The sequence below is a fragment of the Pseudophryne corroboree genome, chromosome 4 (genome assembly GCF_028390025.1).
Source record: "Pseudophryne corroboree isolate aPseCor3 chromosome 4, aPseCor3.hap2, whole genome shotgun sequence".
Classification (NCBI taxonomy): domain Eukaryota; kingdom Metazoa; phylum Chordata; class Amphibia; order Anura; family Myobatrachidae; genus Pseudophryne; species Pseudophryne corroboree.
This window is the reverse complement of record NC_086447.1, coordinates 504,645,309-504,666,685: the sequence shown is the minus strand read 5'-3', so window position 1 is coordinate 504,666,685 and position 21,377 is coordinate 504,645,309.

Below are 21,377 nucleotides of genomic sequence, written 5' to 3'. Positions count from 1 at the left end.
CTGTCCCCCCCTATCCTGTAAAGGTGAATCCCTTTGTTATTATACCCTTTAAGCAAGTGTAACTCGCTGGTAGACTATGTGTACATTGTGCACTATGTGGATTAAATCTGTAATGTGTTTTTATGGCTTTTTCATGCAATTACAATCACTACGGTAATTACTCATACCACGCGCTAATACGCAGGATTGCGGGAGCAGTCATACGCAACTTGCGAATATGTGCACGCACGGCAGAAAAAGTACGCTCACGGAGGCCATCTGTGTGTAGTTTGTACGTGACGTGTGTACTGCAATATTTTCGACTTTGACAGTCCACAGTTTGGCAGTCATCAATAACTGCCACACTTTACTACTAAACAGAAAATATTATCTACACAATATATTAGTGATGTGCACCGGAAATGTTTCGGGTTTTGTGTTTTGGTTTTGGATTCGGTTCCGCGGACGTGTTTTGGATTCGGACGCGTTTTGGCAAAACCTCCCTGAAAATGTTTTGTAGGATTCAGGTGTGTTTTGGATTCGGGTGTTTTTTTACAAGAAACCCTCAAAAACAGCTTAAATCATAGAATTTGGGGGTCATTTTGATCCCATAGTATTATTAACCTATATAACCATAATTTACACTCATTTTCAGTCTATTCTGAACACCTCACACCTCACAATATTATTTTTAGTCCTAAAATTTGCACCGAGGTCACTGGATGGCTAAGCTAAGCGACACAAGTGGCCGACACAAACACCTGGCCCATATAGGAGTGGCACTGCAGTGTCAGACAGGATGGCACTTCAAAAAAATAGTCCCCAAACAGCACATGATGCAAAGAAAAAAAGAGGCGCAATGAGGTAGCTGTGTGACTAAGCTAAGCGACGCAAGTGGCCGACACAAACACCTGGCCCATCTAGGAGTGGCACTGCAGTGTCAGACAGGATGGCACTTCAAACAAATTGTCCCCAAACAGCACATGATGCAAAGAAAAATAGAGGCGCACCAAGGTCGCTGTGTGACTAAGCTAAGCGACACAAGTGGCCGACACAAACACCTGGCCCATCTAGGAGTGGCACTGCAGTGTCAGGCAGGATGGCACTTCAAAAAAATTGTCCCCAAACAGCACATGATGCAAAGAAACAAAGAGGCGCACCAAGGTCGCTGTGTGACTAAGCTAAGCGACACAAGTGGCCGACACAAACACCTGGCCCATCTAGGAGTGGCACTGCAGTGTCAGACAGGATGGCACTTCAAAAAAATTGTCCCCAAACAGCACATGATGCAAAGAAAAAAAGATGCACACCAAGGTCGCTGTGTGACTAAGCTAAGCGACACAAGTGGCCGACACAAACACCTGGCCCATCTAGGAGTGGCACTACAGTGTCAGGCAGGATGGCACTTCAAAAAAATTGTCCCCAAACAGCACATGATGCAAAGAAAAAAAGAGGCGCACCAAGGTCGCTGTGTGACTAAGCTAAGCGACACAAGTGGCTGACACAAAAACCTGGCCCATCTAGTAGTTGGCACTGCAGTGTCAGACAGGATGGCACTTCAAAAAAATTGTCCCCAAACAGTACATGATGCAAAGAAAAAAAGAGGCGCACCAAGGTCGCTGTGTGACTAAGCTAAGCGACACAAGTGGCCGACACAAACACCTGGCCCATCTAGGAGTGGCACTGCAGTGTCAGGCAGGATGGCACTTCAAAAAAATTGTCCCCAAACAGCACATGATGCAAAGAAAAAAAGAGGCGCACCAAGGTCGCTGTGTGACTAAGCTAAGCGACACAAGTGGCCGACACAAACACCTGGCCCATCTAGGAGTGGCACTGCAGTGTCAGACAGGATGGCACTTCAAAAAAATTGTCCCCAAACAGCACATGATGCAAAGAAAAAAAGAGGCACACCAAGGTCGCTGTGTAACTAAGCTAAGCGACACAAGTGGCCGACACAAACACCTGGCCCATCTAGGAGTGGCACTGCAGTGTCAGGCAGGATGGCACTTGAAAAAAATTGTCCCCAAACAGCACATGATGCAAAGAAAAAAAGAGGCGCACCAAGGTCGCTGTGTGACTAAGCTAAGCGACACAAGTGGCCGACACAAACACCTGGCCCATCTAGGAGTGGCACTGCAGTGTCAGACAGGATGGCACTTCAAAAAAATAGTCCCCAAACAGCACATGATGCAAAGAAAAAAAGAGGTGCAATGAGGTAGCTGTGTGACTAAGCTAAGCGACGCAAGTGGCCGACACAAACACCTGGCCCATCTAGGAGTGGCACTGCAGTGTCAGACAGGATGGCACTTCAAACAAATTGTCCCCAAACAGCACATGATGCAAAGAAAAATAGAGGCGCACCAAGGTCGCTGTGTGACTAAGCTAAGCGACACAAGTGGCCGACACAAACACCTGGCCCATCTAGGAGTGGCACTGCAGTGTCAGGCAGGATGGCACTTCAAAAAAATTGTCCCCAAACAGCACATGATGCAAAGAAACAAAGAGGCGCACCAAGGTCGCTGTGTGACTAAGCTAAGCGACACAAGTGGCCGACACAAACACCTGGCCCATCTAGGAGTGGCACTGCAGTGTCAGACAGGATGGCACTTCAAAAAAATTGTCCCCAAACAGCACATGATGCAAAGAAAAAAAGATGCACACCAAGGTCGCTGTGTGACTAAGCTAAGCGACACAAGTGGCCGACACAAACACCTGGCCCATCTAGGAGTGGCACTGCAGTGTCAGGCAGGATGGCACTTCAAAAAAATTGTCCCCAAACAGCACATGATGCAAAGAAAAAAAGAGGCGCACTAAGGTCGCTGTGTGACTAAGCTAAGCGACACAAGTGGCCGACACAAACACCTGGCCCATCTAGGAGTGGCACTGCAGTGTCAGGCAGGATGGCACTTCAAAAAAATTGTCCCCAAACAGCACATGATGCAAAGAAAAAAAGAGGCGCACCAAGGTCGCTGTGTGACTAAGCTAAGCGACACAAGTGGCCGACACAAACACCTGGCCCATCTAGGAGTGGCACTGCAGTGTCAGACAGGATGCACTTCAAAAAAATTGTCCCCAAACAGCACATGATGCAAAGAAAAAAGATGCGCACCAAGGTCTCTGTGTGACTAAGCTAAGCGACACAAGTGGCCGACACAAACACCTGGCCCATCTAGGAGTGGCACTGCAGTGTCAGGCAGGATGGCACTTCAAAAAAATTGTCCCCAAACAGCACATGATGCAAAGAAAAAAAGAGGCGCACCAAGGTCGCTGTGTGACTAAGCTAAGCGACACAAGTGGCCGACACAAACACCTGGCCCATCTTGGAGTGGCACTGCAGTGTCAGACAGGATGGCACTTCAAAAAAATTGTCCCCAAACAGTACATGATGCAAAGAAAAAAAGAGGTGCACCAAGGTCGCTGTGTGACTAAGCTTAGCGACACAAGTGGCCGACACAAACACCTGGCCCATCTAGGATTGGCACTGCAGTGTCAGACAGGATGGCACTTCAAAAAAATTGTCCCCAAACAGCACATGATGCAAAGAAAAAAAAGAGACGCACCAAGGTTGCTGTGTGACTAAGCTAAGCGACACAAGTGGCCGACACAAACACCTGGCCCATCTAGGAGTGGCACTGCAGTGTCAGACAGGATGGCACTTCAAAAAAATTGTCCCCAAACAGCACATGATGCAAAGAAAAATGAAAGAAAAAAGAGGTGCAAGATGGAATTGTCCTTGGGCCCTCCCACCCACCCTTATGTTGTATAAACAGGACATGCACACTTTAACGAACCCATTATTTCAGCGACAGGGTCTGCCACACGACTGTGACTGAAATGACTGGTTGGTTTGGGCCCCCACCAAAAAAGAAGCAATCAATCTCTCCTTGCACAAACTGGCTCTACAGAGGCAAGATGTCCACCTCATCATCATCCTCCGATTCCTCACCACTTTCACTGTGTACATCCCCCTCCTCACAGATTATTAATTCGTCCCCACTGGAATCCACCATCTCAGATCCCTGTGTACTTTCTGGAGGCAATTGCTTGTGAATGTCTCCACGGAGGAATTGATTATAATTCATTTTGATGAACATCATCTTCTCCACATTTTCTGGAAGTAACCTCGTAAGCCGATTGCTGACAAGGTGACCGGCTGCACTAAACACTCTTTCAGAGTACACACTGGAGGGAGGGCAACTTAGGTAGAATAAAGCCAGTTTGTGCAAGTGCCTCCAAATTGCCTCTTTTTCCTGCCAGTATACGTACGGACTGTCTGACATGCCTACTTGGATGCGGTCACTCATATAATCCTCCACCATTCTTTCAATGGTGACAGAATCATATGCAGTGACAGTAGACGACATGTCAGTAATCGTTGGCAGGTCCTTCAGTCCGGACCAGATGTCAGCACTCGCTCCAGACTGCCCTGCATCACCGCCAGCGGGTGGGCTCGGAATTCTTAGCCTTTTCCTCGCATCCCCAGTTGCGGGAGAATGTGAAGGAGGAGCTGTTGACGGGTCACGTTCCGCTTGACTTGACAATTTCCTCACCAGCAGATCTTTGAACCTCTGCAGACTTGTGTCTGCCGGAAAGAGAGATACAACGTAGGTTTTAAATCTAGGATCGAGCACGGTGGCCAAAATGTAGTGCTCTGATTTCAACAGATTGACCACCCGTGAATCCTGGTTAAGCGAATTAAGAGCTCCATCCACAAGTCCCACATGCCTAGCGGAATCGCTCTGTTTTAGCTCCTCCTTCAATGTCTTCAGCTTCTTCTGCAAAAGCCTGATGAGGGGAATGACCTGACTCAGGCTGGCAGTGTCTGAACTGACTTCACGTGTGGCAAGTTCAAAGGGTTGCAGAACCTTGCACAATGTTGAAATCATTCTCCACTGCGCTTGAATCAGGTGCATTCCCCCTCCTTTGCCTATATCGTGGGCAAATGTATTGGCTTGAATGGCCTTTTGCTGCTCCTCCATCCTCTGAAGCATATAGAGGGTTGAATTCCACCTCGTTACCACCTCTTGCTTCAGATGATGGCAGGGCAGGTTCAGGACTGTTTGCTGGTGCTCCAGTCTTCGGCACGCGGTGGCTGAATGCCGAAAGTGGCCCGCAATTCTTCGGGCAACCGACAGCATCTCTTGCACGCCCCTGTCATTTTTTAAAATAATTCTGCACCACCAAATTCAATGTATGTGCAAAACATGGGACGTGCTGGAATTTGCCCAGATGTAATGTACGCACAATATTGGTGGCGTTGTCCGATGTCACAAATCCCCAGGAGAGTCCAATTGGGGTAAGCCATTCTGCGATGATGTTCCTCAGTTTCCGTAAGAGGTTGTCAGCTGTGTGCCTCTTATGGAAAGCGGTGATACAAAGCGTAGCCTGCCCAGGAACGAGTTGGCGTTTGCGAGATGCTGCTACTGGTGCCGCCGCTGCTGTTCTTGCTGCGGGAGGCAATACATCTACCCAGTGGGCTGTCACAGTCATATAGTCCTGAGTCTGCCCTGCTCCACTTGTCCACATGTCCGTGGTTAAGTGGACATTGGGTACAACTGCATTTTTTAGGACACTGGTGACTCTTTTTCTGACGTCTGTGTACATTTTCGGTATCGCCTGCCTAGAGAAATGGAACCTAGATGGTATTTGGTACCGGGGACACAGTACCTCAAACAAGTCTCTAGTTGCCTGTGAATTAACGGTGGATACCGGAACCACGTTTCTCACCACCCAGGCTGACAAGACCTGAGTTATCCGCTTTGCAGCAGGATGACTGCTGTAATATTTCATCTTCCTCGCAAAGGACTGTTGGACAGTCAATTACTTACTGGAAGTAGTACAAGTGGTCTTCCGACTTCCCCTCTGGGATTTCGATCGACTCCCAGCAGCAACAAAAGCAGCGCCAGCAGCAGTAGGCGTTACACTCAAGGATGCATCGGAGGAATCCCAGGCAGGAGAGGACTCGTCAGACTTGCCAGTGACATGGCCTGCAGGACTATTGGCTTTCCTGTGTAAGGTGGAAATTGACACTGAGGGAGTTGTTTGTGTGGTTTGCAGGAGCTTGGTTACAAGAGGAAGGGATTTAGTGGTCAGTGGACTGCTTCCGCTGTCATCCAATGTTTTTGAACTTGTCACTGACTTCTGATGAATGCGGACCAGGTGACGTATGAGGGAGGATGTTTCTAGGTGGTTAACATCCTTACCCCTACTTATTACAGCTTGACAAAGGCAACACACGGCTTGACACCTGTTGTCCGCATTTGTGTTTAAATAATTCCACACCGAAGAGGTAATTTTTTTTGTATTTTGACCAGGCATGTCAATGGCCATATTCGTCCCACGGACAACAGGTGTCTCCCCAGGTGCCTGACTTAAACAAACCACCTCACCATCAGAATCCTCCTTGTCAATTTCCTCCCCAGCGCCAGCAACACCCATATCCTCATCCTGGTGTACTTCAACAGTGACATCTTCAATTTGACTATCAGGAACTGGACTGCGGGTGCTCCTTCCAGCACTTGCAGGGGGCGTGCAAATGGTGGAAGGCGCAAGCTCTTCCCGTCCAGTGTTGGGAAAGTCAGGCATCGCAACCAACACAATTGGACTCTCCTTGGGGATTTGTGATTTAGAAGAACGCACAGTTCTTTGCTGTGCTTTTGCCAACTTAAGTCTTTTCATTTTTCTAGCGAGAGGATGAGTGCTTCCATCCTCAAGTGAATCTGAACCACTAGCAATGAACATAGGCCAGGGCCTCAGCCGTTCCTTGCCACTCCGTGTCGTAAATGGCATATTGGCAAGTTTACGCTTCTCATCAGACGCTTTCAATTTTGATTTTTGGGTCATTTTACTGAACTTTTGTTTTTTCGATTTTACATGCTCTCTACTCTGACATTGGGCATCGGCCTTGGCAGACGACGTTGATGGCATTTCATCGTCTCGGCCATGACTAGTGGCAGTAGCTTCAGCACGAGGTGGAAGTGGATCTTGATCTTTCCCTATTTTAACCTCCACATTTTTGTTCTCCATTTTTTAATGTGTGGAATTATATGCCAGTATCAATAGCAATGGCCTACTACTATATATACTGCGCACAACTGAAATGCACCACAGGTATGGATGGATAGTATACTTGACGACACAGAGGTAGGTAGAGCAGTGGCCTTCCGTACCATACTGCTATATATACTGGTGGTCACTGTCAGCAAACTGCAAAACTAAAATGCACCACAGGTATAGAATCTAGATGGATAGTATACTTGATGACACAGAGGTAGGTAGAGCAGTGGCCTTCCGTACCGTACTGCTATATATACTGGTGGTCACTGTCAGCAAACTGCAAAACTAAAATGCACCACAGGTATAGAATCTAGATGGATAGTGTACTTGACAACACAGAGGTAGGTAGAGCAGTGGCCTTCCGTACCGTACTGCTATATATACTGGTGGTCACTGTCAGCAAACTGCAAAACTAAAATGCACCACAGGTATAGAATCTAGATGGATAGTATACTTGACGACACAGAGGTAGGTAGAGCAGTGGCCTTCCGTACCGTACTGCTATATATACTGGTGGTCACTGTCAGCAAACTGCAAAACTAAAATGCACCACAGGTATAGAATCTAGATGGATAGTATACTTGACGACACAGAGGTAGGTAGAGCAGTGGCCTTCCGTACCGTACTGCTATATATACTGGTGGTCACTGTCAGCAAAACTCTGCACTGTACTCCTCCTATATAATACTGCTGCTCCTCAGTCCCCACAATTAAGCAGTGTGAGCACAGATAAATGCAGCACACTGAGCACAGATATGGAGTGTTTTTCAGGCAGGCAACGTATACTGGTGGTCACTGTCAGCAAAACTCTGCACTGTACTCCTCCTATATAATACAGCTGCTCCCCAGTCCCCACAATAAAGCAGTGTGAGCACAGATATATGCAGCACACTGAGCACAGATATGGAGTGTTTTTCAGGCAGACAATGTATACTGGTGGTCACTGTCAGCAAAACTCTGCACTGTACTCCTCTTATATAATACAGCTGCTCCCCAGTCCCCACAATTAAGCAGTGTGAGCACAGATATATGCAGCACACTGAGCACAGATATGGAGTGTTTTTCAGGCAGACAACGTATACTGGTGGTAACTGTCAGCAAAACTCTGCACTGTACTCCTCCTATATAATACAGCTGCTCCCCAGTCCCCACAATTAAGCAATAAGCACAAATATTTGCATCAACATTAATAAACGGAGAGGACGCCAGCCATGTCCTCTCCCTAACATTTCCAATGCACGAGTGAAAATGGCGGCGACGCGCGGCTGCTTATATAGAATCCGAATCTCGCGAGAATCCGACAGCGGGATGATGACGTTCGGACGCGCTCGGGATAACCGAGCCATACGGGACAATCTGAGTATGCCTCGGAGCCGTGTAAAATGGTTGAAGTTCGGGGGGGTTCGGTTTCCGAGGAACCGAACCCGCTCATCACTAGAAAAATGGTAAATGAAACAGGCCATGAAATTCATTTACAATCCTTATCATAATACTGTCTCTATGGATGGATCAAAAATCAAATCTGCTGCTGTAACAGCGCTCTCGCTCCTTAGACTCATTAAATTTGTGCTGTGCTTGCGCCGCAATAGAATTTGAACACAAATGAATATCAGACCAATAATTATGATGACTCCCAGGATACAAAGGAGAAACTTCCCCATACTCATAATAACATTCTGTGCCCACTCTCCTAACCCTGAGAACCATTTGCGTGGGTTCAACCATGAGACCCAGCCAGTCAGTTCATTACCCACAGTCGCTAAGGTAAAGTTGTGCTTCCTCCTGAACTCCCACTTCAACTGCAAGATCTCGTCCATCTTCTGATCGATGATCTCCGTGGGGTCGTCAGTGCTGTTTGTAATATACGTACAGCACTTCACACCATATTAAGTTGCCAGGATAACACAGTACCCACCTGTCACGGCTGTAACGTAATTAAGGACCATCCTGTGCTGGATCAGTTCCTTCTTGTAGGCTTGTAACTCCCTTCCCGTATACCTGAAGGTGTCATCATACATCTCGGTGATATTGTCTATCAAGTTCACTAGCGCATGGATGTACCTATACTTTATAGTTCCTCTGGCAGTACGGGTGATATCTAATGCGAGAAGGAACTGAATCCCGGTGGATTCATGGATCAAATCAGAGGCTGCGTGCTCTTCCCTATCTATGAGGTGTCTCTTGATGATTCATAGTGGGTATGAGTATAAGGAGTCTGAGCACTGCAGTGAACGTCTTTCATTTTATCGTGGGTTATGGTCATGACCTCTGGTAGTACTCTCCCAATATAACACAATCCCTCAGAGCTCAGAGTAAGCCACTTGTACGCTTTCCTCCCACATATGAAATAGGCATCACCTAGGAGTACATAGGGACAAAATGTAACAACACTTTATTGCAAACCTTCCAGGTAAAGAAACCAATCCCTAGTTCTCTCATTTGCTCAGTACAAGTATTGGGCTGGATGATATGGGCACAATACCCTGGCGATACTTTTCCAACCCACATGGTCTTGCTCCCACGTGTATACCTATACCGAAAATAACTTCCACTGTTGGCTATCTTGCGTACCAGTTCAGAGTCAATAGGAATCCTATCAGCTCTGTGTGAAAAGGTCATTGTCTGGTTATTCCAAGTCACTTCCCAATTTCCTGGTTTTTGGAAATTGGAAATATTAAAACACAACAGGGACCTATCTACGTTGTACTGGTGGAGCTAGAGGGTCTAGATATATTGAATTTCTTGTCCACCGGTCTCCCACCCCGTAATTCGAGTACTGGATCTATTGCTAAAGGGTACGGTACTAATCCTGACTTACTCTGTCCTTGAGGTACCTGTGAGCACACCCAACATTCTGTCTGGTTTAAGACCCTACCCACTAATGAGTGGTAATCACTCAACGGATGTCGGTCCATGTCGATATTAATGTTGGACTGACACCTCTGGATGCACCCATCTTCGACTATGTTCTCACAATTTCTACAAATACAATATTCATCAGACAATAACCCTTCACATTGCCTCTGAGCTCCATGACTACTAGAGCGCTTAATGATACCAGCCTTTACTCGAGTGATGTGCTGCTCCTGAGAGCCTACAAATTCGTACTCGCCATCAGAACCCATTCCTGATCCTTGCTCGACCTCTCTGGGACCCTCACCAAAACAAATTGTCCTGAGCAAAAACAATATTACTGGCAGAACCCGAAACGCAGTCTCTTGTGATAGATCCATTTCATTAGGGGAAAGAAGGAAAATAAGGAGGAGAAAAGAAAGGAAAATGCAGGGGGGGGGTGAAAAAAGAAAATGGTGCGACAACCGTCCTTGATCTTGTTGCTCTCCACGCTCAGGTGCCGTTCAACAGTCCTGCCTCTCAGCTTTCCCGGAATAGACTCTCTAGTGATTAGAGATGTGCACCGGAAATTTTTCGGGTTTTGTGTTTTGGTTTTGGATTCGGTTCCGCAGCCATGTTTTGGATTCGGACGCGTTTTGGCAAATCCTCCCTGAAATTTTTTTGTTGGATTCAGGTGTGTTTTGGATTTGGGTGTTTTTTTTCAAAAAACCCTCAGAAACAGCTTAAATCATAGAATTTGTGGGTAATTTTGATCCTATAGTATTATTAACCTCAATAACCACAATTTCCACTCATTTCCAGTCTATTCTGAACACCTCACAACTCACAATAGCCAGTATAAGTACGGACTGTCTGACATGCCTACTTGGATGCGGTCACTCATATAATCCTCCACCTTTCTTTCAATGGTGACAGAATCATATGCAGTGACAGTAGACGACATGTCAGTAATCGTTGGCAGGTCCTTCAGTCCGTACCAGATGTCAGCACTCGCTCCAGACTGCCCTGCATCACCGCCAGCGGGTGGGCTCGGAATTCTTAGCCTTTTCCTCGCATCCCCAGTTGCGGGAGAATGTGAAGGAGGAGCTGTTGACGGGTCACGTTCCGCTTGAATTGACAATTTCCTCACCAGCAGGTCTTTGCACCTCTGCACACTTGTGTCTGCCGGAAAGAGAGATACAACGTAGGCTTTAAACCTAGAATCGAGCATGGTGGCCAAAATGTAGTGCTCTGATTTCAACAGATTGACCACCCGTGAATCCTGGTTAAGCGAATTAAGGGCTCCATCCACAAGTCCCACATGCCTAGCAGAATCGCTCCATTTCAGATCCTCCTTCAATCTCTCCAGCTGCTTCTGCAAAAGCCTAATGAGGGGAATGACCTGACTCAGGCTGGCAGTGTCTGAACTGACTTCACGTGTGGCAAGTTCAAAGGGTTGCAGAACCTTGCACAACGTTGAAATCATTCTCCACTGCGCTTGAGTCAGGTGCATTCCCCCTCCTTTGCCTGTATCGTAGGCAGATGTATAGGCTTGAATGGCCTTTTGCTGCTCCTCCATCCTCTGAAGCATATAGAGGGTTGAATTCCACCTCGTTACCACCTCTTGCTTCAGATGATGGCGGGGCAGGTTCAGGAGTGTTCGCTGGTGCTCCAGTCTTCGGCACGTGGTGGCTGAATGCCGAAAGTGGCCCGAAATTCTTCAGGCCACCGACAGCATCTCTTGCACGCCCCTGTCGTTTTTTTTTTAATTCTGTACCACCAAATTCAATGTATGTGCAAAACATGGGACGTGCTGGAATTTGCCCATATGTAATGCACGCACAATATTGGTGGCATTGTCCGATGTCACAAATCCCCAGGAGAGTCCAATTGGGGTAAGCCATTCTGCGATGATGTTCCTCAGTTTCCGTAAGAGGTTGTCAGCTGTGTGCCTCTTATGGAAAGCGGTGATACAAAGCGTAGCCTGCCTAGGAACAAGTTGGCGTTTGCGAGATGCTGCTACTGGTGCCGCCGCTGCTGTTCTTGCTGCGGGAGGCAATACATCTACCCAGTGGGCTGTCACAGTCAAATAGTCCTGAGTCTACCCTGCTCCACTTGTCCACATGTCCGTGGTTAAGTGGACATTGGGTACAACTGCATTTTTTAGGACACTGGTGACTCTTTTTCTGACGTGTGTGTACATTCTCGGTATCGCCTGCCTGGAGAAGTGGAACCTAGATGGTATTTGGTACCGGGGACACACTACCTTAAGAAATTGTCTAATTTCCCTGTGAATTAACGGTGGATACCGGACACATGTTTAACACCACCACAGCTGCCAAGGCCTGAGTTATCTGCTTTGCAGCAGGATGACTGCTGTGATATTTCATCTTCCTCGCAAAGGACTGTTGGACAGTCAATTGCTTACTGGAGGTAGTACAAGTGGTCTTCCGACTTCCCCTCTGGGATGACAATTGACTCCTAGCAGCAACAACAGCAGCGCCAGCAGCAGTAGGCGTTACACTCAAGGATCCATCAGAGGAATCCCAGTTAGGAGAGGACTCGTCAGACTTGCCAGTGACATAGCCTGCAGGACTATTGGCGTTCCTGTCTAAGGAGGAAATTGACACTGAGGGAGTTGGTGGTGTGGTTTGCACTGGGAGCTTGGGTACAAGAGGAAGGGATTAGTTGTCAGTGGACTGCTTCCGCTGCCACCCAAAGTTTTTGAACTTGTCAATGATTTCTGATGAATGCGCTCCAGGTGACGTATAAGGGAGGATGTTCCTAGGTGGTTAACGTCCTTACCCCTACTTATTACAGCTTGACAAAGGCAACACGGCTTGACACTTGTTGTCCGCATTTCTGTTAAAATAATTCCACACAGAAGAGGTGATTTTTGGGGGAATTTGACCAGGCATGTCAATGGCCATATTCATCCCACGGACAACAGGTGTCTCCCCTGGTGCCTGACTTAAACAAACCACCTCACCATCAGAATACTCCTTGTCAATTTCCTCCTCAGCGCCAGCAACACCCATATACTCTTCCTGTTGTACTTCAACAGTGACATCTTCAATTTGACTATCAGGAACTGGACTGTGGGTGCTCATTCCAGCACTTGCAGGGGGCGTACAAATGGTGGAAGGCGCCACTTCTTCCCGTCCAGTATTGGGAAGTCAGGCATCGCAACCGACACAATTGGACTCTCCTTGGGGATTTGTGATTTAGAAGAACGCACAGTTCTTTGCTGTGCTTTTGCCATCTTAACTCTTTTCAGTTTTCTAGCGGGAGGATGAGTGCTTCCATCCTCATGTGAAGCTGAACCACTAGCCATGAACATAGGCCAGGGCCTCAGCCATTCCTTGCCACTCCGTGGCCAGTATTTACTAAGAATCCGAGTTTGTCCGATTTGTGGGAATTCACTAAGCACAAATCTCGGCAGTGTTTGGACTATTCGTAATGGTTTGAATGACAACGTTCACAAATACGAATGAATAGACCATCGGTCAAACGCAGCTGTTATTACATAGAATACGGGAATTCACTATTCATTCGTATTTGGGTGTTAGTCTCTGAGTGCTCAAATGCGATCATATTTTTTTGTGATTCGTTAAAAAAAGCGGCAAAAAAATAGACCTGCTTTTTTCAGTCGTGTTTACATGTGTTGCAAATAAAAAATCACTCACACCTGAATTAGGATGCCTATAAAAGGATGTTAGGCCCATTTCAATACACCTACACTCAGAAATGGCAGCAGGACTGTGGGCCAGTGATCTTTTGTGTGCTGTGGGATTCCTCAGACTCAGACATCAGCCTGTAAGTACCCAGGGCCAAGAAACTGAACATGGTCAGCAGGTTGTACAGGTTCCGCGGAGGCTGCGCAGGCCTCGTTTTTTTAGGGGGCGTTTAAACTTGAACGCATTGTCCAATGATAAGGTCATACAGATGTTCCGTCTAAATCATAACAACATTTTCCGTCTGTATGACCTTGTCAAACTGGGCCTAGACCCTGAGACTGCACGCTCTCGCTCTGTCTCAGGCCTGCACAAACTCCTGGCTGTGTTGCACTTTCTGGCTACTGGCAGCTTTCAGGCTGTGTCTGGGGATGTCATGGGAATCTCACAGCCCTCATTTTCCAGAATCTTAACACAGGTGATGTATACCTAACTGCCTCTTCTGTTTTGTGTTTGTTTTAATCTCTTGGTGGCCAGTTCTGTCCTAAAATCTCATGTTTATTGTTCTTTAAAATATACACACATGTGTTGGCTGTTTTGCAGCCCCACATCGAGGCCTCAATCTGCTTCCCTACACAGGAGTCTCAGTGGCATGCCGTCAGGGTAGATTTCTATGAGCTGGCTGGCAAGCCCAATGTGCTTGGAGCCATAGATTGCACAAACATTCAGCTGAGACCACCTAGGGGCAGGCAGCACATATATACAAACCGCCATTTCGAACACTCCACAAATGTGCAGGTGGTTTGTGATGCAAATCTCAAAATAATGAGTGTTGTTGCTGGTTACCCTGGGGGCTGCCATGACTCCTTCATCCTCAGTCACTCATCCCTCTTTGATAAGTTTGAGGACGGACAAATGCCAGATGGATGGCTGCTGGGTATGTAATTTGATATGTGTAGGCCTGCATATACTTTGTCCAAATACAGGTGCAGATGTATTAACCTGTAGAAGGCATAATGAAGTGAGAAACCAGTGATATGTGAAAGGTGATAAAGGCACCAGCCAATCAGCTCCAATATGTAAATGAACATTTAGGAACAGATTGTCTGCTGCCTTTATTACCTTGCACATATCACTGGTTTTTCACTTCCTTATGCCTTCTACAGGTTAATACATCTGCCCCACAGTGTGTTACTTATGTGTTGCTGTATCTTAACATGAATAACGTTACTATATCTGTCTTTTAGGTGATGGAGGATATGGCTGTTTCTCTTGGCTTCTAACTCCATTGTCCCGACCTGATACCCCTGCTGAACACAATTACAATCATGCACATAAGTCCACGCGGAATGTGATAGAAAGATGTTTTGGTGTGCTGAAATCTAGGTTTTGGTGTCTGGATAAGTCTGGTGGCCTTTTGTTGTATAGTCCCTCCAAGGTGACTCAAATTGTGTTTTGCTGCTGCTTTCTTCATAACATGTGTTTGCAACAACATCTGCCACATGTTGAGGAGGAGGAGGAGGAGGAGGAGGAGGAAGAAAGCAGCCAGCAAGCAGAGGAATTAGAGACATCTGGTGATACTTGGAGTACAGATGTAGGGAGGCAGGTAAGGCAAGAGATCATCAATCACTATTTCTAAGGTAAGTTTGGTTTGCTTATTTCATTTGTTGTGTAATCATAAATAGATGTTTTTTTCCCCCCAAAACCATTGCTCAGAATATGTCTGTCTCCTTGACACATACAAACATACCCTCGCTTTATGAAAAACAAATGTTGCATGTGTATTGTGTGTATTTTTATTCTCAAAACAACAGATTATGAGTGGCATGCATTAAGTCTGGATAAGTGATCGTAAACTTGCAGTGCTAATTTCTTACAAGCCCACATAATCCATTTAGTATTTCACTTTATCATTGTGTGTAACATGCTAATGCACAGGTACACAAACTCGGCCCTCAGGACCACACACAGTGCATGTTTTTCACGTAACCCAGTAGAAGCACAGGTGTATGAATTACTCACAGACATATGTTAAAAGGTTCACAGGTGGAGCTAATTATGTCACTTGTGATTCTGTGAGGAGACCTGCAAAACATGCACTGTGTGGGTTCCTGAGGGCCGAGTTTGTGAACCTGTGTTCCCAAAAAACACTCCTCAACATATAATATGTTAGCCTTGAGGAATACATGTGTCCCTATGTGTGATGCACCATCATATTTAAGACACACAAACTTACTGTAATCAGGAATAATTTATTTCCTAATGTTTGATGCTGTAAACTTGATGATGTGTAAGTAAATACACAGTTTGCCACACATATACATTATTATACACATTCTTTGATTTTTGTAGTAAAAGTACATATTTGTTTGTTTCAGCATCATGTGTAAAAACATTCTTACTAATTTTTAACACACACAAACATGTCCCAACAATACTGACAATCATTTTGACAATGTTTTTAAAACAAAACAAAGCCAACATATTGCAAGCTTTTTACGCAACTCAATTGTGTTTTTCTTGTAATGTTATATAGAGAAGAAAGTTAAAATATGTATCAATAACATTGTAATTTGGATTGTCTGCAGGAAAAGAGAATGATTGGAATCTAGAAAGAGTAATGATTAGAAAAAAATCAAGTGGTCAGTTTACTTCCTGCTAAAGACATACTGCCTGGCTGGCAATTATTGTGTCTGCAGGAAAAGAGAATGATTGGAATCTAGAAAGAGTAATGATTAGAAAAAAATCAGGTGGTCAGTTTACTTCCATCAACATTTCCCTCCTCCAATACCAAAAAAATGTTAAAGAATAAATGTGCGTACAAATTTTATGTTTTTGTTTGTACCACTTATAATTAATGATGTTGAAAAAAGTGTCAAGGAGCTAAGTGTTATATATTTTTTGACAAAAATACACTTACTAACTATTTTGAGTTACTTATCACAAATGTCTAACTTGTATTTTTTTTCAAAATTTTTTTGGTGGCTACTTGTCCTGCCCTTTCCTTTAGCACTGTCATGTTGTCGTGCTCTGGTGGAGCGTCTTGGTGGTGATGAGACTGGCGTGATATTTGGAGTAGTCATACCAGAACTGCTGCTTGTTTGCTGTTGGTGCATGCATCTGAGTGTTTCATTCAGGTTAGCGAGGGTGGCATTGAGTTCACGTGTAGCAGCATTTTGATTGTCTACTATTCGGAATAAACTTTCATTAATCTTTTGATTGTTTTGAAAAATGCTCATATAACTTTGCTGTTGTCTGTGCTGTTCTTCCATTATGCGCTGTAAGTTGCCCATGACCTGTGTAATGTCTGTACGCATGAGTTCCATGGTATTGCCTATTCTGGTTGTTTGTTCATTTTGTCTACTCAGATTTCTTGATATTCTTCTGAGGTGAGATGGTAGGCTTGCAAACATTTGTGTCTGCTTACACAGGCAATCTTCATTAGTGGCCTGCTGTCTAGCCCAAATAGACCAAAACACCTGATCAGGGCCTTGTGTTCCTGGTGTTGTTGGGCTGTGTTGTGGTGGTGGTGGTGGTGGTGGTCGTGGTGTGCTTTGCTGTGGTGGTGTACTCACAGGTGCTGGGGGGCTCATTCCTTGCATTAATGGCTGCATTTCTAAGATGTTTGTCTCCTCCATGTCACTGTGTTGCTGTTGTTGCGGAGGGATGCTGTTCCCTGGACTCAAAGCTGAAATGTTAAACAAATCTCCGTTAGGTATCCATATGTTTGAGAAATGTAAACAAATCACTACACATGGAACACATGTCATTCACTGTTGCTTTCAACTATTCTGCCTAGCAACATCATCACTCATAGCTTAAATACATACATATGACTGTTTGTGGCAAATGTGTCTGGTTACTTAATTGTGAAAGCAAACACTTTAGTTTTATTGTAGCTCACACATACTCCACCATAAAAACACATTGGAATACATAATGTGTTACCTTATAGCTTTGTTCAAACAAACATAGTAATGTTTTTATATGTATTTTGCAATGTTACCTCAAACACACATGTGAAATTTGGAAAAACAACCTTACTTTTTGCAAAAAAACCAACATGCTTTTTTGTTGCAGCATCTTACACACAATGTCATACTGTATGGCTCAAGTGGACATACATATCTTTACTGGATGTGGACAAGGCCATTTAGCTTGGATTCCATTTCAGCTTTTACTTACTGCGGTAAGTATTTAAGTTTTTGATGTGTTTTGACTTAATGCGGTTATGAAATATTTTGATTATGTTCTGAAATTTTACACATTTATTTCAGTTTGATACTCACAATCAAGATGAGGGGAGTGTGGATGACGTCTTGGAGGTGTGTCCAAAATTTGGAGTGGGGGGACAGAACATACGCACAATAATCTTCGTGGCGGGGTAGCCTGCTGTGTTTGTGCCAGGACATACGACCTTGCTTTCTTTTCGGCCACAGGTTTTTTGTGGTGATGTCTTACAGAAGTGCCACTTCTGCTGCTCCATACTTCTTTTGATGGACCTTTTAATGAAAGTGCAATTTTGTTATGGCCATTCCTTTACAAGCATACCCTATACTACAATGGACACTTTACCTGCTTCCACAGCGTCATCATCATCAGATATGAGAGGAGTTACTGGCCGACGAGTAGTACTGCTTTTTTCTAACACTGTATAAAATTAATTTAAAAAAAAATGTCATGCTATTGTGTATACATCCACCCATTATGCTTATAAACATTTATTCTTTTAGAAATGCTTGGTTTTTATTTATAAAAAACATAAGGACCAGAAATACAAAAATAAAAAACAAAAAAATAAAAACATTGACCAAAACACATATGCACTATGGCAACATCAACACAGGAAAACATGTACAGGACATTGACATAGGCCACAAGTTAAAGAAAAACAAAACAAAAAGAAAAACACACACAACTTCATTTTGTATTGAAAGGATAAATATTACAGATGCAATATATAAATTGCTCTGTGATGTGGCACTACAAGGACACATTACCACTATATGAGCCAAAACAAAATGTAGCATTTTTAAAAAAAATTACACTGCAGTGTGGTGTCACGGTACCAATACAAGCAAAAAAATAACAACAAAATAGTGTTATTTTAATTAAATAATTAACATTATCTAATAATGACATTACACATGTAAATGGTTTCCAAACCACTTTCCAGTACTCCAGCCTCTAACATGACAACCACTGTTTTTAAAACATTGCACATGGATCACTTAAATATAAAACATAGTCACAATTTTAAATTAAAAAACGGCCTAAAGGAAAACATTATTGCAGGACAATTCAGAGACACACCAAGTCCAAACTACACATGCAAAATATCTGTCAGAAAAACACATAACATACAATAAAGTAAGATGTTACATTGGCTTTTGTATAAAACATTAAACAAAACAATGTATTTGCTGACACACACTTGAAGATGGGAGTAATATGCAACGTCACATGACACACATTTAAAAAAAACAAAAAAACATAGAATGTAAATGCAAATACACATGCTCACCATTCTTTCTGGGCCTATCTGAATCCCGGACATGGGTTGCAGAGACAACTTCTGGAGGGATTACACTCCGCATGGGCTCCTCATACTCCAGATATCTTGCAATATATGGCTGCCCACCACCGGTTTTCCGAGCCTCCTTGGCCTCCTTGGCCATTTTGGACTTGACACGTCGCTTTATGTCATAGTACCGTTTGCGGCACGTGTCCTCCGTCCGCTTGACCACCCCCTCACTATTGACAGCAGCAACAACTTTCGCCCACAACACCGTCTTCCTCCGCGTTGGCACCTTGGCGGACTCAGGGCCAAATAGCTGCCTCTGATACTTCATCAGCTCACGCACCAATGCCACATTTTCAGCAAAACTAAACTTTACATTCCGCCCAGTCTTAGTAGTGGTGTGTGGCTGCGGAGCACTCTGACTGTCACTATCACTTGAGGCTGCTGCAGCAACCTCACCCACCTCCTCCGCCTCACTAACACTCACCTCCTCCACCTGACCAACCTCCTCCCCCTCACTCACACCCTCCACCTCACCCACCTCTGAGTCACACATAATTATATGTCTAAACAGTTAACACAGGGAAAAAAAAGACAAACAACACACTCCTCCACTACCACTACACAACTCACACACACCCACACACACACACACACACACACACACACACAAACACTGACATGGGACTATAAAGAAAAATAACTTCGACTAAAAATGAGACAAAACCACAAAATACAAGACAACAAGAATGACAAGACGACTTTCAAACACAATACCACACTCAGAAATCACTACCAACATTCCTCACCAAACCACAAATTCACCTACCTCCACAGCACAACCTCCCTCCTCCTCACCACTAACTAAACCCACGAGGTGCGGACGGTTTGGGGCGTATTTATATGGTTGCGCACAGACACTCCTACCATCTGAAACACAACCAATCACGAACGGGGATGAAAATCGAAACTGAAAGTGAAAATGCTGCCGCTGGAAAAAAAAAACCCTGGCGCGTTTAACTTAGGGAAAAAAACAGCAAATACAACAAAAACACGTACGCAAACCACAATGACGGGCGTAAATGTGGCAAAAAAAAACGACTGCCATCGACATTGGAAAACACGACAACCATAAAGTCGACTGCTTCGTAACTTTGCGTATATGGATTCAAAAAGTTGCATGAAAATGCACCCGATGTAAAACGAGTTTAAACACTACACAAACCGACTCAAACACGAATATTAGTAAATATTGGCCCGTGTCGTAAATGGCATATTGGCAAGTTTACGCTTCTCCTCAGACACTTTTAATTTAGATTTTTGGGTCATTTTACTGAACTTTAGTTTTTTGGATTTTACATGCTCTCTACTATGACATTGGGTATCGGCCTTGGCAGACGACGTTGATGGCATTTCATCATCTGGGCCATGACTAGTGGCAGCAGCTTCAGCCTGGGTTGGAAGTGGATCTTGATCTTTCCCTATTTTACCCTCCACATTTGTGTTCTCCATTTTTTAATGTGTGGAATTATATGCCAGTAATAATATATCAATATGGCCTACTGTACTGTACTATATATGTATACTGTTGGTCACCAAAATGCTGCACTGTAATACTATATATACTGCTCACAAAAATGCAGCACAGATATGGAATGGATACTTGCAGTGACACAGAGCTGCAAGATACAGCAATGGCCTACTGTACACAACTATATACTGTTGGGTCACCAAAATGCTGCACTGTAATACTATATATACTGCTCACAAAAATGCAGCACAGATATGGAATAGATACTTGCAGTGACACAGAGCTGCAAGATACAGCAATGGCCTACTGTACACAACTATATACTGTTGGGTCACCAAAAAGCTGCACTGTAATACTATATATACTGCTCACAAAAATGCAGCACAGATATGGAATGGATACTTGCAGTGACACAGAGCTGCAAGATACAGCAATGGCCTACTGTACACAACTATATACTGTTGGGTCACCAAAATGCTGCACTGTAATACTATATATACTGCTCACAAAAATGCAGCACAGATATGGAATGGATACTTGCAGTGACACAGAGCTGCAAGATACAGCAATGGTCTACTGTACTGTACTACTATAAGTATAATTATATACTGGTTGTCCCCAGTCCCCACAATAAAGCACACTGAGCACAGATATTTGTAGCACACTGAGCACAGATATGGAGCGTTTTCAGGCAGAGAACGTAGATATTTTCAGCACACTGAGCACAGATATTTGCAGCAAACTGAGCACAGATATTTGCAGCACACTGAGTACAGATTACGGA